The sequence below is a fragment of the Triticum aestivum genome, chromosome 3B (assembly GCF_018294505.1).
Source record: "Triticum aestivum cultivar Chinese Spring chromosome 3B, IWGSC CS RefSeq v2.1, whole genome shotgun sequence".
Taxonomy (NCBI): domain Eukaryota; kingdom Viridiplantae; phylum Streptophyta; class Magnoliopsida; order Poales; family Poaceae; genus Triticum; species Triticum aestivum.
Window position 1 is genome coordinate 433,862,972 of NC_057801.1, and position 24,739 is coordinate 433,887,710.

Sequence of the window (24,739 nt, forward strand, 5' to 3'; positions counted from 1 at the left end):
AATGAGAAAAGCGCTCCCGAGGACACATGGGAATTATCGTCAAGCTAGTTTTCATCACGCTCATATGATTCACGTTCGTTACTTTGATAATTTGATATGTGGGTGGACCGGTGCTTGGGTGCTGCCCTTTCTTGGACAAGCACCCACTTATGATTAACCCCTATTGCAAGCATCCGCAACTACAAAAGAAGTATTAAGGTAAACCTAACCATAGCATGAAACATAGTGGATCCAAATCAGCCCCTTACGAAGCAACGCATAAACTAGGGTTTAAGCTTCTGTCACTCTAGCAACCCATCATCTACTTATTACTTCCCAATGCCTTCCTCTAGGCCCAAATAATGGTGAAGTGTCATGTAGTCGACGTTCACATAACACCACTAGAGGAGAGACAGCAAACATCTCATCAAAATATCGAACGAATACCAAATTCACATGACTACTATAATAGCAAGACTTCACCCATGTCCTCAGGAACAAACATAACTACTCACAAAGCATATTCATGTTCATGATCAGAGGAGTATTAATATGCATTAAGGATCTGAACATATGATCTTCCACCAAATAAACCAAATAGCATTAATTACAAGGAGTAATCAACACTACTAGCAACCCACAGGTACCAATCTGAGGTTTTGGTACAAAGATTGGATACAGGAGATGAACTAGTGTTTGAGAGGAGATGGTGCTGGTGAAGATGTTGATCGAGATTGACCCCCTCCTAATGAGAGGATCGTTGGTGATGACGATGGTGATGATTCCCCCCTCCCGGAGGGATGTTTCCCCGGCAGAACAGCTCCGCCGGAGCCCTAGATTGGTTCCGCCAAGGTTCCGCCTCGTGGCGGCGGAGTTTCGTCCCGTAAGCTTGCTTATGATTTTTCCAGGGTAAAAGACTTCATATAGCAGAAGATGGGCACCGGAGGGACACCAGGTGGCCCACAAGGCAGGGGTGTGCCTTGTAAGGGTGGGCGCGCCCCCCACCCTCGTGGCCAGGGTGTGGGCCCCCTCTGGTACTTCTTTTGCTCAATAATTATCATTAATTCCATAAATGACTTTCATGGAGTTTCAGGACTTTTGGAGCTGTGTAGAATAGGTCTCCAATATTTGCTTCTTTTCCAGCCCAGAATCCCAGCTGCCGGCATTCTCCCTCTTCATGTTAAACCTTGTACAATAAGAGAGGATAGACATAAGTGTTGTGAAATAACGTGTAATATTAGCCCATAATGCAATAAATATCGATATAAAAGCTTGATGCAAAATGGACATATTAGGGATCCCCACGGTCAGGTATCTGGCCACCCGAAACTTCACAATGTCCTCCTCTGTAATAGAGGAAGTCACCCATCGGCCTTGAGAGTTGGGTCCGGACATGACTGGGAAGCTTGAACCAATGGAGTCAAGCCTTGGGTGCTAGAACTCGAGGGTGGAAAGGCTGAGGAGAGATTTGGCGTAAATAAAGACGGCCATTGGCTCCTTCATAAAGGTAACGGGTATCGAACGCCTCCTCCCAAGCCTGAAAACCTGCCTATTCCTAAGGAATCTTTCCAATGGAACGGTTGGATTACCAACGCTTGTATTAATGAGAATCCCGTGATAAGGGGACACGATCTCTGCTTCGACAAGATGTGCCAATAAAAACCTCGCCTCGAAACATGGAACGGCAGGGCAGGAAACGATTCAAAATAATGACCGAGCGAGCGTGATGTCACCTTACGAAAAGTTGTCGGCAGATTGGACTTGTGAAATATTATATTCTCTTGTGGTACTTGTGTTGCAGATTCGGACACGTTCGTCCGAAGACTATATTGGAGTATTCGGAAAGGGGAACCCGCCTTGCAATGCCGAAGACAATCTGCGCACCGGACACCTCGTCATTGAAGCCTGGTTCAGGGGCTACTGAGGGAGTGCTGGACTAAGGGGTCCTCGGGCGTCCGGCCTGTTGGACATGGGCCAGACTAATGGGCTGTGAAGATACAAGACCGAAGACTCTCTCCCGTGTCCAAATAGGACTCTCCTTGGCATGGAAGGCAAGCTTGGCGACCAAATATGAAGATTCCTTTCTCTGTAACCAACTTTGTACAACCCTAGTCCCCTCCGGTGTCTATATAAACCGGAGGGTTTAGTCCGGAAACGGATACAGTCATACGGGCTAGGCTTCTAGGGTTTTAGCCATTACGATCTCGTGGTAGATCAACTCTTGTAATACTCATATTCATCAAGATCAATCAAGCAAGAAGTAGGGTGTTACCTCCATAGAGAGGGCCCGAACCTGGGTAAACATTGTGTCCCCCATCTCCTATTACCATCGACCTTAGACGCACAGTTTGGGACCCCCTACCCGAGATCCGCCGGTTTGACACCGACAACCATCACAAGGGGTTGGACTAGAGTCATGCATGCCTTCTGCATCCACGAGAGCACAATAGGGCCATTCTGCTTCACCTTGTTCAGCAACCGGAATGTATGTCGCCTCTTTCTTTACCATCTGTAATAGTACAAGTATGGAACCCTGGTTCATTATTCTTTACTTGATGCTTATGTAATTCTTAAACATATGTACATGTGAATCGAATAATGCATTGGTTGTTTGAACCCGATGGGTATGAATAAAGCTATAGCCTACTTTCAAGTTTAAATTAGGTACAGTTTTAAATAACATCAATTAAATTAGGGAGAAATTACGGTGTGCAGGTCCTTACGGTGCACATGGTTAATAAAGCACAACGTGTGCGATATACATCATAATCCGACACGGTTCACGGAGAGGAAACATGTGTAACAATGCACACAGTTGCCGTTTGCAAAGCGTGTGCGATGTCAGACACTATCGCATATGGTGCAGGAAAACTAAATGTGTGTGATTGTCTATCTATCATACACGGTTTATAATCATGAACTATTTGTGATGTGCCAGGCATCATAAAACGCTCGTGCCTGGATCTACCTGGAAAACTCCCGTGCCTGGAATCGTCCTGGTTTTAGGTAAAACCACAAAACTCCGACTGTGATGGCAATGTGAGCACAAACGAGTAGCAAGGATGAAGCGTTTGGGATATTCGAGATATCGGAAATTGTTATATAGTGAAAACTGTATGTATCAAGGCTCCCTATCCCCGAAGGTTTCTGGGTCGTGTGGGAAGGACCCCCTATCGCCGTCACTCACTAGGTGATGGTTCCAAATGCCGTCACGAAAAGGGGTTAAAAAACATTTGTATAGCACCGACGTGTACCAGTGACACCAAACTTTAACACTAGCAGGACCAAGCTTGTCCAAGGACTCACTATCAACCTCGATCAGCTTACCAAGCAGGACACCGAAAGCCATCAAAAAGGGAACCGAGTGAAGACTAGCAGGCATATCATCAACCAATACCCAGACCTCATAGAGCGGACCCACCGTTTTGGTAGCGCAAGCCGCGGCCTTGATAGAAAACACAAGCTGATTATGTGGAAGAGTGAAGCTCATGCAAGAAGAAATCATCCGTAAACAATCTTTGGAGGGGAACACCACCGCAAACTCGAACTCAGACAACTGATTCACTTGCAGTCCCAACCACCCTCATCCCAGACCCGGAGGCCTTCCAGCAAGACCTGGGGGGAAAATCTTTTGGCCCTAAACAGTGATGATGGCTGATACGTCTCCAACATATCTATAATTTTTTATTGTTCCATGCTTTTATATTATCATTCTTGGATGTTTTATAATCATTTAATAGTCATTTTATATCATTTTTGGTACTAACCTATTGACATAGTGCCAAGTGCCAGTTGTTTTTGCATGTTTTTTACATCGCAGGAAATCAATATCAAACGGAGTCCAAACGCAGTGAAACTTTTTATGGAATATTTTTGGACCAGAAGACATCCAATGGGCCGGAGAAGCTCTTGGGGGTGCTCCGAGGGGAGCACAACCAACCAGGGCACGCCTGGAGGCCCAGGCGCGCCCTGGTGGGTTGTGCCCACCTCGGGAGCCCCTCAGACCGCCTATTTACTCTATAAATACCCCCAATATTCCAGAAACCCTAGGGGAGTCGACGAAAATCAATTCTAGCCGCCGCAAGTTCTAGAAACACCAGATCCATTACAATCAAGCTGGTAAATGCAATCTTCTCAAAATGGAATATCTCAAGATATTTTGTCGGGCATAGCAGTTCACAAATGGTATGTAGTCCACCAATCAACATTGCACCACCGATACAGCACAAACAAGTCGTTAGAGAAACCTCATTGGCTACCTATGTGCACAATAAACAAAATTGGAAAGTGTATTAGAAGAAATGAATTCCATAATAACATCAAAAACAACCTTGTATAATAAGCTAGTATAATCCATATTAAAGTTGCTACCTGAAATACCGTCTTTTCATGATACGAAAAAAATGCGACACACTGTAGAAATATGATGTAGGAAACTGCATTTGGGACCAAAACTCCGCAGCTCTGATCAGATTTCAACAACATTACTCTAGATGATACCATCGATATATAGTATTGTATGGTCACGACTATTGTGCCATACCACATTCTTACATGCTCTACCCTAATGAAGAAAAGAAACTTATGAATCTTCCACTGAATAGGTTCCAAACAGCAGACTAGAAACCTACAACAGAACACACAAGTCAAACAAAGGTACCTTTTCCAGAAAAGAGAGATAAACATACAACTATATTGGTATAAAATTATCATAAACAACTAATGCTTGTTATGTCCTTTATCAAATGTAAAACACCCTAAATGTAAATGGTAGGAACATTCAGACATTGATTTAGAGGAAAATTACCATGGACCTAGGCAGCCGACAACTGACACAACAAGTACTAAAGTTCCACATATATCTAGATAGATTTCTTCCCTGAAAATAAAATAGTGAACCATATTAATTCCAAGTTCCAAGTACGATTTAGCACTACATTACACCTATAAATCCAACTGTATAGTAAGTTAGACCTTAGTTGAGGTGATGATGCTGATGATGTCGGCGGCACACTACGCTTTGAATGAGTCAACTGTATCAGGTTTGGCGAGGACATGCGATCGTATGACCAGGGAGTAGAAATGATGTTGCATCAGGTTTGGCACAAGGATTTTTTGCAGAACTTCCACCCCTCGACGAGGAATCAACCACGGTGATCAATGTACAGAACAATACAAGCAGAAGTAAGTATCTAGTGCACTTCTTTATCTTAGTCACATGTTGTTTGATCAAGATGTTAATGATGGTATAAAGTCAAACAATAGCACCGGCAAAAGCATAAAAATAGTATAATGGCAAAATAGAGTATAGTTCAGCTGCTAAATTGTACCATCACCAATTCAGATATGCTGCAATAAATATGAAGATTTAAACACAAGAAAATGTTAGCAATTCTGTATTACCCATAGCAGTTGCTATGAAGTATGAAATGACATATGCTAGCAAAGAATGTCAATTTATAAGACTAAAATCCACGAATTCAATTTCAAGAAGGCAATGTTTAGTTAATTTAAGAGATACATTATAGGTAACATAGAAAGAAGTTTACCATGATATAATGCATAAAGATAAATGAAGGCAAACCTTTAATGCAGAGAAAAAGTGAACCTCGGGTTTCCTTTTCTTATTCTCCCTGTTTTCCTTCTTGAGCCAAACCTAAGAAGATTTTACATGATATTAAATAATCTTTGTGCTATGAAAAAAGTGAAAATCCTTTTCGAAAGAAATGAAAAAGTGAAATCAGACAAAACAAACGATTAATACCCTAGGGGGTTCATAATTGCCTCTTTCATGCAAATGACAAGTAGTGTACTCTTCACGGCTTTCAGGTAAACTAAGAGGGGTTGTATTTAATCCAGGATTAATACGGAAGAGATGGAATCACCAAGCAAATAGACAGTATTGAGGCAAAGGTCGGCATGAGAGATTTCAATGCCCCACCCACACACACACACGCACAGAGAGAGATGGATATTACCTCTTCTTCACCACCATACTGCTTCGCTAATACATGTTTTGTTTCATCTTCTTTAACTGGTTCATCATCGAAAATGTACCTAAAACTTGAATTCAGAAAAATAACATGGTTTAATACTAACTTTTCCACCTACAATAGATGTTTGTAACAATACATATAAGATGTGTCAGTGTTCGGGGAATTTGGAAGTCCAAATGATGGGGGTTTTCCACTCTTGGCATGTGTGATCTACATGCTTGCAAGCACATAAGTAATTGTGGTGAAGAAGATATTAAGGCTTTCTTAAGTATTTCAAATGCTTCTACACAATCATCATCAAAACAAATGGAACATCTTTTTGCAAAAGATTAGTGAGGGGACTAGAAATTTTAGAGAAGTCTTTAATAAATCTCCTATAGAAACCAACATGACCAAGGAAACTTCTTATACCTTTGATATCTTCAGGACAAGGCATTTTTTCAATTGCATCAACTTTATCAACTTCAATACCTCTTTTGGAGATTTTATGCCCCAAAACAATACCTTCATTAACCATAAAGTGGCACTTCTTCCAATTCAAGACAAGACTAGTTTCTTCACATCTCTGCAAAACTCGATCAAGGTTGCTTAAGCAATCATCAAAAGAAGTTTTGTATACGAAAAAATCATCCATGAAAACCTCAGCAATCTTTTCATGAAAGTCAGAGAATATAGCAGTCATACATCTTTGAAAAGTAGCGGGTGCATTGCATAAACTAAAAGGCATACGTCTATAAGCAAATGCACAAAAAGGGCAAGTAAAATTAGTTTTTTCTTGATCCTCTTGTGACACCAATATTTGGAAAAGACCGGAGTATCCATCTGGAAAGCAGAAATGTGTATGTTTTGATAGTCTTTCTAGCATTTGATCAGTAAAAGCTAGAGGATAATGATCTTTCCCAGTAGCTTTGTTTAATTTTCTAAAATCAATTACCATTATATAGCCTCTGATAATTATTTGTGGAATCAATTCTTTTTATCATTAGGACCAACAGTAATACCTCCCTTCTTTGGGACACAATGAACATGACTTACCCATCTACTATCAGCAATAGGATAAATTATACCTGCTTCCAGAAGCTTTAGTATTTCATTTCTTACCACTTCCTTCATCTTAGGATTTAACCGTTGCTGGTGATCAACAACTGGTTTAGCATTAGGCTCCATATTCATTTTATGCTGACATAGAGTGGAACTAATGCCCTTAAGATCATCAAGAGTATACCCAATAGCAGCACGGTGCTTCCTTAGAGTTTTCAATAATCTCTTCTCTTTATGCTCTGAAAGGTTATCACTAATAATAACAAGATATATCTTCTTTTCATCAAGGTAAGCATATTTGAAAGTATCAGGTAATTGTTTAAGATCGAACATAGGGTCACTCTTTGGTGGAAGAGGATCTCCAAGAGTCTCAATAGGCAAATTGTGTTTCAAAACAGGCATTTGTTTAAAGAGTATCTCATCTATTTAATTTCTTTCATTCATAAACATATCATTTTCATGGTCTAGAAAATATTGTTCTAAAGGATCAGTAGGAGGCACGACAATAGAATCAAGACCAATAATTTCATACTTACTAGGAAATTCATTATCACGAGGTTGTCTATGAAATTTGGAGAAATTAAATTCATGAGACACATCCCAGAAACTTATAGTAACAGTTTCTTTCTCACAATCTATTTCAGCATTAACGGTGTTCAAGAAAGGTCTGCCAAATATAATGGGACAAAAATCACCTTGTGGGGAACCAAGAACTAGAAAATTAGTAGGGTATTTTATTTTTCCCACACAAGACTTCAACATCTCTAACAATCCCAAGTGGTGTGACAGTATCTCTATTAGCAAGCTTGATAGTAACATCAATATCTTCTATTTCAGCAGGTGCAATATCATTCATAATTTCTTGATATAAACTAAAAGGGATTGCACTCACACTAGCACCCAAATCACATAAACCATGATAACAATGGTCTCCTATTTTAACAAAGACAACATGCATGCCAACAAGAGGTCTATGTTTATCTTTTTCATCGGGTTTAGCAATTCTAGCAGCTTCATCACAGAAGTAAATAACATGCCCATAATTATTTTCACCCAAGACATCTTTGACCATAGAAAAACTAGGTTCTACTTTAATTTGTTCAGAAGGTGCAGGTGTTCTTGTATAACTCTTATGGATTAGAGCTGAAGCTTTAGCATGTTCTTTTATCCTAACATGAAAAGGTGGTTTATCAACATAAGCAGTAGGAATAACTGGACCAACATTATAAGTAATGGTCTCTTCTTTAGCTTTAATGGTTCTACTGCTTTTCCTTCAATGGGAGGATGATATTTAAACCACTTCTCCTTAGGAAGATCAACATGAGTAGCAAATGATTCACAGAAAGAAGCTACTATCTCAGAGTCAAGTCCATACTTAGTGCTATATTCACGAAAAGCATCAGTGTCCATAAAAGATTTAACACAATCAAACTCAAGGTTTATACCTGATTCCTTACCTTTGTCGAGCTCCCAATTTTATAATTGCGTTTAATTCTTTCCAAAAGATCTCATTTGAATTCAATAGTCTTGTTCATAAAAGAACCAATACAACAAGTATCGCGCATGGATCGATCATTATGAAAAAGCTGAGCATAAAAATTCTGTATAATAATTTCACTTGAGAGCTCATGATTGGGGCATGAATATAACATTGACTTAAGCCTCCCCCAAGCTTGAGCAATACTTTCTCCTTCATGAGGCCAAAAATTATATATATAATTCTAATCACGATGAACTAGATGCATAGGATAAAACTTCTGATGAAATTCTAATTTCCGTCGGCTGTAATTCCAAGCTCCAATATCATCGCATAGCCTATACCATGTCAATGCCTTTCCCTTAAAAGTCAAAGGGAAGACCTTCTTCTTGAGTTAATCCTCGGTTAAACCTGCAAGCTTAAATAATCCACAAACGTCATCCATATAGATTAGATGCATATCAAGATGTAATGTTCCATCTCCTGCATAAGGATTAGCTAGCAGTATCTCCATCATACCCGAAGGAATTTCATAATAAATATTTTCAGTAGGTGCAGTAGGTTGAGGATAAACTCTTTGCTCTTCCGGTCGAGGTGAAGATGTTGGGAATCGTTGTATGGAAAATAAAAAAAATTCTACGCACATGTAATGATCTATCCATGGAGATGCATAGCAACGAGGGGGAGAGTGCGTCTACGTACCCTCGTAGACCATAATCAGAAGCATTTCACAACGCGGTTGATGTAGTCGAACTTCTTTTCACGTCAACCGATCAAGTACTGAATGCACGCCACATCCGCTTTCTGCGCACGTTCAGCTCGGTGACGTTCCTTGCCTTCTTGATCCAGCAAGACGTCGATGTAGTAGATGAGCTCTGTCAGCATGATGGCTTAGTGACGGTGATGGTGAAGTGATCTCCGCATGGCTTCACCTAAGCACTACAAAAATATGACTGGGGGTGTAAACGGTGGAGGGGGGCGCCTCACACGGCTAACAATTGATCTTGTGTATGCTAGGCGCCCCCACATATATATAGGTGGGAGGGGGAGGGGAGAGGCCTTCAGGCTATGCTAGGCGCCCCCACATATATAGGTGGGAGGAGGAGGGGAGAGGCCAGGAGGCGCCCCAAGTAGGACCGAATCCTACTTGGGCTCCTCCCAAGCTGTGCGCCCTTGCCATATATGTAGGAGGGGGAAGGAAAGAGGGGGTGAGAGGGGTGGAAGTGGGAATTCTATTCCACTCTTTCCATTGCCTTCCCCACTTTACTTCTCCTCCTAGGACGGCCCATAAGGGGGGCGCACCAACCCCTTGTGGCTGGTGTGTTTCCCCTCTTGGCCCATAAGGCCCATATCTTTTGCCGGGGGTGCCCGGAACCCCTTCTGGTCACCCGGTAAGTACCCGGCACCTCCTGAAACACTTCCGTGTCCGAATACCATCGTCCTATATATCAATGTTCATCTATCGACCATTTCGAGACTCCTCATCTTTTCAGTGATCTCATCTAGGACTCCGAACAATATTTGGTCACCAAATCACATAACTCATATAATACTATATCGTCATCGAACATTTAAGCATGCGGACCCTACGGGTTCAAGAACTATGTAGACATGACAGAGACACCTCTCTCATCAATAACCAATAGCAGAACCTAGATGACCATATTGGCTCCTACATATTCTACAAAGATCTTTATCGGTCGAACCGTTATGACAACATACGTAATTCCCTTTGTCTATCGGTATGTTACTTGCCCGAGATTCGATCGCCCGTATTTTCATACCTAGTTCAATCTTGTTACCGACAAGTCTCTTTAGTCGTTTGCTTGCAAGCTTATGATGTGTATTACCGAGAGGGCCCAGAGATACCTCTCGGAAACTCGGAGTGACAAATCCTAATCTTGATCTATGCCAACTCACTCTGTGATCAGATCATAGAAACTTTATTTTACTTTTACAATGACTCTCCACTTCACTCTGAAATTCTTTGAACTTTTCAAATGTTTCAGACTTGGGTTTCATCAAGTAGACATACCCATACCTACTCAAATCATCTGTGAAGGTCGGAAAATAACGATATCCGCCGCGTGCTTCAACACTCATCGGACCGCATACATCATTATATATTATTTACAATAAGTCATTAGCTCAATCCATTGTTCCAAATAACAGACTTTTAGTCATCTTGCCCATGAGGGATTGTTCGCAAGAATCAAATGATTCATAATCAAGTGATTCCAAAAGTCCATCTGCATGGAGTTTCTTCATCCGCTTTACACCAGTATGACCTAAACAGCAGTGCAACAAGTATGTTGCACTATCATTATCAACTTTGCAGCTTTTGGTATCAATATTATGAATATGTGTATTACTACGATCGAGATTCAATAAACCATTCACATTGGGTGTATGACCATAGAAGGTTTTATTCATGTAAACAAAACAACAATTATTCTCTAACTTAAATGAATAAAAGTATTGCAATAAACATGATCTAATCATATTCATGCTCAACACAAACACCAAGTATCATTTATTTAGGTTCAACACTAGTCCCGAAGGTAGAGGGAGTGTGCGATGGTGATCATATCAACCTTGGAATCATTTCCAACACACATCGTCACCTCGCTTTTAAGTAGTCTCTACAACTCCTGTTTTGAGTTACTAATCTTAGCAATTGAACCGGCATCAAATACCTAGGGGTTACTACGAACACCAGTAAAATATGCATCAATAACATGTATATCAAATATACCTTTGTTCACTTTGCCATCCTTCTTATCCGCCAAGTATTTGGGGCAGTTCCACTTCCAGTGACCATTTCCTTCGTAGTAGAAGCACTCAGTTTCAGGCTTGGGTCCAGCTTTGGGCTTCTTCACGGGAGTGGCAACTTGCTTGCCATTCTTCTTGAAGTTCCCTTTCTTTCCCTCGCCCTTGTTCTTGAAACTAGTGGTTTTGTTAACCATCAACACTTGATGCTCTTTCTTGATTTCTACCTTTGCTGATTTCAGCATCGCGAAGAGCATGGGAATCATTTTTGTCATCCCTTGCATATTATAGTGTATCATGAAGTTCTAGTAGCTTGGTGATCGTGATAAGAGAACTTTGTCAATCATTATCTTATCTAGAATATTAACTCCCACTTGATTCAAGCAATTGTAGTACCCAGACATTCTCAGTACATGCTCACTGGCTAAGCTATTCTCCTCGATCTTGTAGGAAAGTACTTGTCAGAGGTGTCATACCTCTTCACACGAGCATGAATCCGAAATACCAATTTTAGCTCTTGGAACATCTCATATGCTCCATCGCATTCAAAATGTTTTCTGAAGTCCCGGTTGTAAGCCGTAAAGCATGGCGCACTAAAATATCAAGTAGTCATCATATCGAGCTTGCAAAACGTTCATAATGTCTGCATCTTCTCCTGCAACAGGTTTGTCACCTAGCGGTGCATCAAGGACATAATTCTTCTTTGCAGCAATGAGGACAATCCTCAGATCACGGACCCAGTCTGCATCATTGCTACTATAATCTTTCAACTTAGTTTTCTATACGAACATATCAAAAATATAGTGGAGCTATATCGCGAGCTATTTTGATCTACAACCTAGATATGCAAAAACTATTAAAACTAAGTTCATGATAAATTTAAGTTCAATTAATCAAATTACTAAAGAACTCCCACTTAAATAGACATCCCTCAAGTCATCTAAGTGATATGTGATCCAAATCAACTAACCCATCTCCGATCATCACGTGAGATGGGGTAGTCATCAATGGTGAACATCTCTATGTTGATCATATTTGTTATATGATTCACGTTCGACCTTTCGGTCTCCAGTGTTCTGAGGCCATGTCTGTACATGCTAGGCTCGCCAAGTTTAACCCAAGTATTCCGCATGTGGAAAACTATCTTGCACCCGTTGTTTGTGAACTTAGAGTCTACACACCCGATAATCACGTGATGTCTTGAAACGACGAACTGTAGCAACGACGCATACTTAGGGAGAACACTTTTACCTTGAAATTTAGTGAAGGGGTCATCTTATAATGCTACCGTCATACTAAGCAAAATATTATAAACATCATATGCAATCAAAATATGTGACATGATATGGCTATCATCATCTTGTGCTTTTGATCTCCATCTCCAAAGAATCATCATGATCTCCATCATCACTGGCTCGACACCTTGATCTCTCATCGTAGCGTCGTGGTCGTCTCGCCAACTATTGCTTCTACAACTATCGCTAATGCATAGTGATAAAGTAAAGCAATTGCATGGCATTTGTATTTCATACAATGGAGAGACAACCATAAGGCTCCTGTCGGTTGCTGATAACTTACAAAACATGATCATGTCTTACGATAACATTTATCACATCATGTCTTGACCATATCACATCACAACATGCCCTGCAAAAACAAGTTAGATGTCCTCTACTTTGTTGTTGCAAGTTTTACGCGGCTGCTACGGGCTTCTAGTAAGAACCATTCTTAACTATGCAAAAACTACAACGGTGATTCATCAAGTTTGATGTTTTAACCTTCTTCAAGGACCGGCCGTAGTCAAATTCAATTCAACTAAAGTAGGACAAACAGACACCCGCCAGCCACCTTTATGCCAAACTAGTTGCATTTATGTCGGTGGGACCGATCTCATGTGCGTGGACATGTAAAGTTGGTCCGGGCTGCTTCATCCCACAATACCGCTAAATAAAAATAAGACATTGGTGTTAATCAGTATGACTATCACCACCCACAACTCTTTGTGTTCTACTCGTGCATATCACCTATGCATAGACCTGGCTCATGATGCCACTGTTGGGAATCGTTGCATGGAAAACAAAAAAAATCTATGCACACACAATGATCTATCCATGGAGATGCATAGCAACGAGGTGGAGAGTGCGTCTACGTACCCTCGTAGATAGTAACCGGAAGAGTTTCACAACACGGTTTATGTAGTCGAACTTCTTTTCACGTCAACCGATCAAGTACCAAACGCACGACACCTCCGCGTTCTGCATAAGTTCAGCTCGGTGACATTCCTCGCCTTCTTGATCCAGCAAGATGTCGAGGTAGTACATGAGATTCGTCAGCAGGACGGCTTGGTGTCGGTGATGTTGAAGTGATCTCAGTAGGGCTTCGCCTAAGCACTACGAAAATATGACCGGGGGTGTAAACGGTGGAGGGAGCGCCTCACAGGGCTAACAATTGATCTTGTGTATGCTAGGTGCCCCCCCCCCTCACATATATATAAATATAGGTGGGAGGGGAGGGGAATGACCAGGAGGCGCCCCAAGTAGGACTGAATCCTACTTGGGCTCCTCCCAAGCCGCGCCCCTCCTGCCATATATGTCGGAGGGGGAAGGAAAGAGGGGGCAGAGGGAAGGAATGGGGGATCCTATTCCAGTCTTTCCTTTCCCTTCCCTCTTTCCTTCTCTTCCCAGGTTAGCCCATATAGGGGGCACACCAGCCCCTTGTGGCTGGTGTGTTTCCCCTCTTGGCCCATAAGGCCCATATCTTTTGTTGGGGGTGCCCGGAACCCCTTCCGGTGACCTGATAAGTACCCGGTACCTCCCGAAACACTTCCGATGTCCGAATACCATCGTCCTATATATCAATCTTTACCTCTCGACCATTTAGAGACTCCTCGCCATGTCTGTGATATCATCCGGGACTCAGAACAACATTCGGTCACCAAATCACATAACTCATATAATACAATATCGTCATCGAACGTCTAAGCGTGTGGACCCTACGGGTTCGACAACTATGTAGACATGACCGAGACACCTCGTTGGTCAATAACCAACAGCAGAACCTAGATTCCCATATTGGCACCTACACATTCTACAAAGATCTTTATCGGTCGAAATGTTATGACAATATATGTAATTCCCTTTGTCTATTGGTATGTTACTTGCCCGAGATTCGATCGTTGGTATCTTCATACCTAGTTCAATCTTGTTGCCAGCAAGTCTCTTTACTCGTTCCATAATACATCATCTCATTACTAACTCCTTAGTAGTTTTCTTGCAAGCTTATGATGTGTATTACCGAGAGGGCCCGGAGATACCTCTCTGAAACTCGGAGTGACAAATCCTAATCTCGATCTATGTCAACTCAAGAAACACCTTCGGAGATACCTGTCGAGCATCTTTATAATCACCCACTTATGTTGTGATGTTTGATAGGACAGAAGGTATTCCTCTGGTATCCGTGAGTTGCATAATCTCATAGTCGAAGGAATATGTATTTGACATGAAGAAAGCAATAGCAACAAAACTGCAAGATCATTATGCTAAGCTAATGGATGGGTCTTGTCCATCACATCATTCTCCAAATGATGTGATCCCGTTATCAAATGACAACAGATGTATATGGTTGGGAAACCTTGACCATCTTTGATCAATGAGCTAGTCTAGTAGAGGCTTACTAGGGACACAATATTTGTTTATGTATTCACACATGTATTTAGGTTTGCGATCAGTATAATTCTAGCATGAATAATAAACCTTTATCATGAATAAGGAAATATAAAATAACAACTTTATTATTGCCTCTAGGGCATATTTCCTTCAGTCTCCCACATGTGCTTAACCCCCATAGTTCACATCGCCATGTGATTAACACCCATAGTTCACATCGCCATGTGACTAATACCCAGAGAGTTTACTAGAGTCAATAATCTAGTTCACATTGCCATGTGATTAATACCCAAAGAGTACAAAGGTATGATCAAGTTTTGCTTGTGAGAGAGGTTTACTCAATGGGTCTTCCACATTTAGATCCGTATGTATTTTGCAAGTTTCTATGTCTATAATGCCCTGCATGGAGCTACTCTAGCTAATTGCTCACTTCAATACGTATCCAGATTGAGACTCAGAGTTATCGGTGTTAAAGCTTGCATCGATGTAACCCTTTACGACGAACTCTTTATCACCTCCATAACCGAGAAATATTTCCTTAGTCCTCTTAGGTAACTAAGGATAATTTTGACTGTTGTCCAGTGATCTACTCCTGGATCACTATTCTACCCCCTTGCCAAACTCATGGAAAGGTACACAATAGGTCTAGTACATAATATGGCATACTTTATAGAACCTATGGCTGAGGCATAGGGAATGACTTTCATTCTCTCTCTATCTTCTGCCGTGGTTGGGTTTTGAGTCTTACTCAACTTCACACCACATAATACAGGCTAGAACTCCTTCTTTTACTAATCTATTTTGAACTTCTTCAAAACTTTTGTCAATGTATGTAATTTGTGAAAGTCCTATTAAGCGTCTCGATCTATCCCTATAAATCTTGATGCCTAATAAATCAACAACTTCACCGAGGTCTTTCATTGAAAAATTCTTATTCAAGTATCCTTTTATGCTATCCAGAAATTCTATATCATTTCAAATCAACAATATATCATCCACACATAATATCAGAAATGCTACAAAGCTCCCACTCACTTTCTTGTAAATACAAGCTTCATCATAAGTTTGTATAAAAACATATGCTTTGATCACCTCATCAAAGCTTATATTCCAACTCTGAGATGCTTGCACCAGTCCATAGATGGATCACAGGAGTTTGCACACTTTATTAGCACCTTTAGGATCGAAAAAACCTTCTAGTTGCATCATATCCAACTCTTCTTTGAGAAATCCATTAAGGAATGTAGTTTTGACGTCCATTTGCCAATTTCATAATTATAAAATGTGGCAATTGCTAACATGATTCGGACTAACTTAAGCATCACTGCGGGTGAGAAGGTCTCATCGTAGTCAACCCCTTGAACTTGTCGAAACCTTTCGCGACAAGTCGAGCTTTGTAGATGGTGACATTACCATCACCGTCTGTCTTCTTCTTGAAGATCCATTTATTCTCAATGGCTTGCCGATCATCGGGAAAGTCCACCAAAGTCCACACTTTGTTCTAATACTTGGATCCTATCTCAGATTTCATGGCCTCAAGCCATATATCGAGATCTGGGCTCATCATAGCTTCTTCATAGTTTGTAGGTTCGCCATGGTCTAGTAACATGACTTCCAGGACAGGATTACCGTACCACTCTGGTGCCGAGTGTGCTCTGGTCGACCTAAGAGGTCTAGTAGTTACTTGATCTGAAGTTTCATGATAATCATCATCAGCTTCCTCTCTAGTTGGTGTAGGCATCACGGGAACATATTTCTCTGATCCGCTACTTTCCAAATTGAGAAAAGGTACAATTACCTCACCAAGTTCTACTTTCCTCCCACTCACTTCTTTTGAGAGAAACTCCTTCTCTAGAAATGTTCCATTCTTGGGAACAAAGATCTTGCCTTCGGATCTATGGTAGAAGGTGTACCCAATTCTTTCCTTAGGGTATCCTATGAAGACACACTTCTCCAATTTGGGTTCGAGCTTATCAGGCTGAAGCCTTTTGACATAAGTGTCGCAACCCCAAACTTTAAGAAACAACAACTTAGGTTTCTTGCAAAACCATAGTTCATACGGTGTCATCTCAAAGGATTTAGATGGTGCCCTATTTAATGTGAATCTGGTTGTCTCTAATGCATAATCCCAAAACGATAGTGGTGAATCGGAAAGAGACATCATAGAATGCACCATATCCAATAAAGTACGGTTACGACATTCGGATACACCATTACGCTGTGGTGTTCTAGGTGGCATGAGTTGTGAAACAATTCCACATTGTTTTAAATGAAGGCCAAACTCGTAACTCAAATATTCGCCTCCGCGGTCAGATCGTAGAAACTTTATTTTATTGTTACGATGATTCTCCACTTCACTCTGGAATTCTTGGAACTTTTCAAATGTTCTAGACTTGGGTTTCATCAAGTAGATATACCCATACCTACCCAAATCATCCGTGAAGGTTAGAAAATAACAATATCCTCCGTGTGCTTCAACACTCATCGGACCGCATACATCAGTATGTATTATTTCCAGTAAGTCATTAGGTCGCTCCATTGTTCTAGAGAACAGAGTTCTAGTCCTCTTGGCCATGAGGCATGGTTCGCTAGTATCAAATGATTCATAATCAAGTGATTCCAAAAGTCCATCTGCATGGAATTTCTTCATGCACTTTACACCAATATGACCTAAACGGCAGTGCCACAAGTATGTTGCACTATCATTATCAACTTTGCATATTCTCGCATCAATATTATGAATATGTGTTTCACTATGATCGAGATTCAATAAACCATTCACATAGGGTGTTTGACCATAGAAGGTTTTATTCATGTAAACAGAACAACAATTATTCTCTAACTTAAATGAATAAACGTATTGCAATAAACATGATCTAATCATATTCATGCTCAACGCAAACACCGAATAACATTTATTTAGGTCAACACTAATACTGAAGGTAGAGGGAGTGTGCGATGGTGATCATATCAACCTTGGAATCATTTCCAACACACATCATCACCTTGCTTTTAACTAGTCTTTACAACTCCTGTTTCGAGTTACTAATCTTAGCAACTGAACCGGTATCAAATACCTAGGGGTTACTAGGAACACTAGTAAAATGCACATTAATAACATTGTTATCAAATATACCTTTGTTCACTTTGCCATCCTTCTTATCCGCCAAGTATTTGGGGCAGTTCCACTTCTAGTGACCATTTCCTTCGCAGTAGAAGCACTCAGTTTCAGCTTGGATCCAGCTTTGGGCTTCTTCGCGGGAGTGGCAACTTGCTTGCCATTCTTCTTGAAGTTCTCTTTCTTTCCCTCGCCCTTTTTCTTGAAACTAGTGGTTTTTTTAACCATCAACACTTGATGATCTTTCTTGATTTCTACCTTTGCCAATTTCAGCATCGCGAAGAGCTTGGGAATCATTTTTGTCATCCCTTGCATATTATAGTTCATCATGAAGTTCTAGTAGCTTGGTGATAGTGACTGGAGAACTTTGTAAATCACTATCTTATCTAGAAGATTAACTCCCACTTGATTCAAGCGATTGTAGTACCCAGACATTCTGAGTACATGGTCACTGGCTGAGCTATTCTCCTCCATCTTGTAGGAAAAGTACTTGTTAGAGGTCTCATACCTCTTGACACGGGCATGAATTGGAAATACCAATTTTCAGCTCTTCGAACATCTCATATGCTTCGTCGCATTCAAAACATTTTGAAAGTCCTGGTTCTAAGCCGTAAAGCGTGGCACACTAAACTATCAAGTAGTCATCATATCGAGCTTGCAAAATGGTCATAACGTCTGCATCTGCTCCTGCAACAGGTTTGTCACCTAGTGGTGCATCAAAGGGCATAATTCTTCTCTGTAGCAATGAGGATAATCCTTAGATCATGGACCCAGGCCGCATCATTGCTACTATCATCTTTCAACTTAGTTTTCTCTAGGAACATATAAAAAGTACAGGGGAGCTATATCGCAAGCTATTAATCCACAACATAGATATGCAGAAACTATTAAGACTAAGTTCATGATAAATTAAGTTCATTTAATCAGATTACTAAAGAACTCCCACTTAAATAGACACCCCTCAAGTCATCTAAGTGTTACTTGATCCAAATCAACTAACCCATCTTTGATCATCACGTGAGATGTGGTAGTCATCAATGGTGAACATCTCTATGTTGATCATATCTGCTATATGATTCACGTTCGACCTTTCGGTCTGCAGTGTTTCGAGGCCATGTCTGTACATGCTAGGCTCATCAAGTTTAACCCAAGTATTCCACATGTGCAAAACTGTCTTGCACCCATCGTATGTGAACGTAGAGTCTATCACACCTGATCATCACGTGGTGTCTCGAAATGACGAGCTGTGGAAACGGTGCATACTCAGGGAGAACGCTTTTATCTTGAAATTTAGTGAAGGGGTCATCTTATAATGCTACCGTCATTCTAAGCAAAATAAGATTTAAAAAAGATAAACATCACATGCAATCCAAATATGTGACATGATATGGCCATCATCATCTTGTGCTTTTGAGCTCCATCTCCAAAGCATCATCATGATCTCCATCGTCACCAGCTCGACACCTTGATCTCCATCGTAGCGTCGTGGTCGTCTCGCCAACTATTGCTTCTACAGCTATCGCTAACGCATAGTGATAAAGTAAAGGAATTACATGGCATTTGCATTTCATAAAATAAAGGGACAACCATAAGGCTCCTACCGGTTACTGATAACTTACAAAACATGATCATCTCATACAATAATGTTTATCACATCATGTCTTGACCATATCACATCACAACATGCCCTGCAAAAACAAGTTAGACGTCCTCTACTTTGTTGTTGCAAGTTTTACATGGATGCTATGGGCTTCTAGCAAGAACCGTTCTTAACTACACAAAAACCACAACGGAGATTTCATCAAGTTTGCTGTTTTAACCTTCTTCAAGGACCGGACGTAGTCAAATTCGATTCAACCAGAGTAGGAGAAACAGACACCCGCCAGCCACCTTTATAAAAAACTAGTTGCATGTCTGTCAATGGAACCAGTCTCATGTGCGTGGACATGTAAGGTTGGTTCAGGCCGCTTCATCCCACAATACCGCTGAATAAAAATAAGATGTTAGTGTTAAGCAGTATGACTATCACCACCCACAACTCTTTGTGTTCTACTCGTGCATATCACCTACGCATAGACCTGGCTCATGATGCCACTGTTGGGAATCGTTGCATGGAAAACAAAAAAAATTCTACGCGCACGCAATGATCTATCCATGGAGATGCATAGCAACGAGGTGGAGAGTGTGTCTACGTACCCTCATAGACCGTAAGCGGAAGCGTTTCACAACGTGGTTTATGTAGTCGAACTTCTTTTCACGTCAACCGATCAAGTACCAAATGCACGGCACCTCCGCATTGTGCACAAGTTCAGCTAGGTGAAGTTCCTCGCCTTCTTGATCCAGCAATACGTCGAGGTAGCAGATGATATTCGTCAGCAGGACGGCTTGGTGACGGTGATGTTGAAGTGATCTCCGCATGGCTTCGCCTAACACTACGAAAATATGACCGGGGGTGTAAACGGTGGAGGGGGCGCCTCACACGGCTAACAATTGATCCTGTGTATGCTAGGTTCCCCCCCATATATATATATATATATATATATATATATATATATATATATATATATATATATATATATATATATATATATAGGTGGGAGGGGAGGTGAATGGCCAGGAGGCGCCCCAAGTAGGACTGAATCCTACTTGGGCTCCTCCCAAGCCATACCCCGCCTTCCATATATGGCGGAGGGGGAAGGAAAGAGGGGGGACAGGGAAGGAAGGGGGATCCTATTCCAATCTTTCCTTTCCCTTCCCTCTTTCCTTCTCCTCCTAGGCCAGCCCATATGTGGGGCACACCGGCCCCTTGTGGCTGGTGTGTTTCCCCTCTTGGCCCATAAGGCCCATATCTTTTGTCGGGGGTGCCCGGAAGCCCTTCCGGTGACCCGATAAGTACGCGGTACCTCCCGAAACACTTCTGGTGTCCAAATACCATCATCCTATATATCAATCTTTTCCTCTAGACCATTTAGAGACTCCTCGTCATGTATGTGATCTCATCCGGGACTCCGAACAACATTCGGTCACCAAATCACATAACTCATATAATACAATATCGTCATCGAACGTTTAAGCGTGCGGACCCTACGGGTTCGACAACTATGTAGACATGACCGAGACACCTCTGTGGTCAACAACCAATAGCAGAACCTGGATTCCCATATTGGCTCCTACATATTCTACAAAGATCTTTATCGGTCAAAGCGTTATGATAACATACGTAATTCCCTTTGTCTATTGGTATGTTACTTGCCCGAGATTCTATCATCGGTATCTTCATACCTTGTTCAGTCTTGTTGTGGGAAAGTCTCTTTACTCGTTCCATAATACATCATCTCGTGACTAACTCCTTAGTCGTTTGCTTGCAAGCTTATGATGTGTATTACCGAGAGGGCCCAGAGATACCTCTCCGAAACTCGGAGTGACAAATCCTAATCTCGATCTATGCCAACTCAACAAACACCTTCAGAGATACCTGTATAGCATCTTTATAATCACCTAGTTACGTTGTGGCATTTGATAGCACATAAGGTATTCCTCCGGTATCCGAGAGTTGCATAATCTCATAGTCGAAGGAATATGTATTTGACATGAAGAAAGCAATAGCAATAAACTGAATGATCAATATGCTAAGCTAACAGATGGGTCTTGTCCATCACATCATTCTCCTAATGATGTGATCCCGTTATCAAATGACAACTCATGTCCATGATTAGGAAACCTTAACCATCTTTGATCAACGAGCTAGTCAAGTAGAGGCTCATTAGGGACACAATGTTTGTCTATGTATTCACACATGTATTTGGGTTTCCGATCAATACAATTTTAGCATGAATAATAAACATTTATCATGAATAAGGAAATATAAAGTAATAACTCTATTATTGCCTCTAGGGAATATTTCCTTCAGAAGATACCCCGAAAAATTCCCTCAAAGGATGATTTTCCATAGTGACAAGTAACAGTAAATTTCAGCATGTAATATAAATGTTTCCTTACCAAATTCCACTCACCAAAGGCTCTTCACTCCCCGGAAACGGCGCCAGAAAAGAGTCTTGATGACCCACAAGTATAGGGGATAAATCATAGTCCTTCCGATAAGTAAGAGTGTCGAAACCAACGAGGAGCAGAAGGAAATGGCAAGCAGTTTTCAGCGAGGTATTTTCTGCAGGCACTGAAATTATTGGTAACAGATAGTTTCGTGATAAGATAATTCGTAATGAGTAATAAGTAACAAGTGTAGAAAAGGTGCAGCAAGGTGGCCCAATGCTTTTTATAGCAAAGGATAAGCCTGGATGAACTCTGATATAAATCAAAGTGCTCCCGAGGACACATGGGAATTACTGTCAAGTTAGTTTTCATCATGCTCATATGATTCACGTTTGTTACTTTAATAATTTGATATGTGGGTGGACCTTGTGCTTAGGTGTTGTCCTTACTTGGACAAGCCTTCCACTTATGATTAACCCCTCTCGCAAGCATCCACAGCTACGAAAGAAGAATTAAGATAAATCTAACCATAGCATGAAACATGTGGATCCAAGTTAGCCCCTTGCGAAGCAACGCATGAACTAGGGTTTAAGATTTTTTCACTCTAGCAACCCATCATCTACTTATTACTTTCCAATGCGTTCCCCTAGGCCCAAATCATGGTGAAGTGTCATGTAGTCGATGTTTCACATAACACCACTAGAGGAAAGACAACATACATCTCATCAAAATATCGAACAAATACCAAATTCACATGATTACTTATAATAAGACTTCTCCCATGTCCTCAGGAACAAATTTAACTACTCACAAAGCATGTTCATGTTCAAGATCAGAGGGGTATTGAATATCATTAAGGATCTAAACATATGATCAACTACAATGAGTAACCAACACTACTAGCAACCCACAGGTACCAATCTGAGGTTTTGGGACAAAGATTGAATACAAGAGATGCACTAGGGTTTGAGAGGAGATGGTGCTGGTGAAGATGTTGATGGATATTGACCCTCCCTTGATGAGAGCATCATTGGTGATGACGATGGCTTCGATTTCCCCCTCCGGGAGGGAACTTTCCCTGGCAGAATAGCTCCGCCGGAGCCCTAGATTGCTTCTGCCCAGGTTCCGCCTCAAGATGGTGGCGCTTCGTCCCCAAAGCTCTGTCCTGAAACTCTCCATATAGCAGAAGATGGGCACCTGATGATGGCCAGGGGGCCCACAAGCCCTGGGGCGCGCGCCCTGGGGGGTTGGGTGCGTCCCCCAGGCTTGAGGCCTCCTGGTGGGTCCCCTTCTGTAACTTCTTTCCCCAATATTTTATATATATATTCCAAAATAATTCCGTAAAGTTTCAGGACATTTGGAGTTGTGCAGAATAGGTCTCTCAGATTTGGTCCTTTCCGGTCCAGACTCCCAGCTGTCGGCATTCTCCCTCTTCATGTAAATCTTGTAAAATAAGAGATGAAAGGCATAAGTATTGTACCATAATATGAAATAACAGCCCATAATGCAATAAATATTAACATAAAGGCATGATGCAAAATGGACGTATCAATATCATCCTCAACATCGTGCTTGATTGAATTCTTTTTCTACCGAACCTTATTTTCGTTGCTGTGATTAGGACCAGTTCAAAACATTTGCAAGAACTTTTGAATCTCCCATTCACCCACCCCCCTCTAGTCGATATACTCTCTGTCCTAACAGGAACCTGTAGAATCTCCGGCGGACCTCATCAGCGATCTCCCGGACGCCATCCTTGGGGAGATCATCTCCCTTCTCCCCACCAAGGATGGTTGTCGCACACAAGTCGTCGCATTTCGGTGGCGCACTCAGTGGCGCACCGCGTCTCTTAATCTCCAATGTCATCAGCTATCTGCCGATGATGATTCTAAACTCCCCGGAGCCATCATCTCCTCCCACTAGGGCTCCGTTCAAAAAACTCGAGCAACTTGAGTTCTACCATTACTACAATGATAGGTTACCACCAATAGCTGCATCTGTTTGCTTACCACTGATGTCCATCTCATGGTTTTCCTCCTCTCTCCACACCATCACCTTGACCTGGTGCCATCTAGAAGACAATCTGGTACAAATGCTTCAACTCCCACTGCTGAAATAAACTTGCGCTTTTGTTGGTTGATCTGTCGGAGGCCTCACTGCACACCATCATCCACTCCAGCTACCCTGCCCTTGAGCATTTGGTGCTTGTTTTTGGAAATGGAATCCATATCCCTTGTCTCAGAATAAAGTCGCCTCACCTTGTAAGCATTGGAATTCGTTTTGAAGGACAGGAGCTCATCATCGAAGATGTCCCTTCACTTCAAAGGTTGCTCCGTGATTCTTGCTATAAACCTTCACAAATAGTTGTGGTCTCTTTGCCTAAACTGGAGATCTTGGGTGTAATTCGTGATCTGTTTAAACGTTACAAGATGGTGGTTGGATCCACACTTATTCAGGTACTATATATTATCCATGTACACTTTTGTAATCTGCATTTTTAGTTTGTGCGCATAAGTTAAATATCATCTTGGAGTACACTTTCGGTGCAAATATTATGTTATATGCTGAATGAAGAGCTTGTCCATGGATGTCCTATCAGGGGTGCTTGATTTTGTCAAGACCTTATATATTTATATAGGGTGTCTTGATCTGAACAACACTATTGGCTTGTTGCAGTGCATTCCATGTCTGGAGAATTTGTACA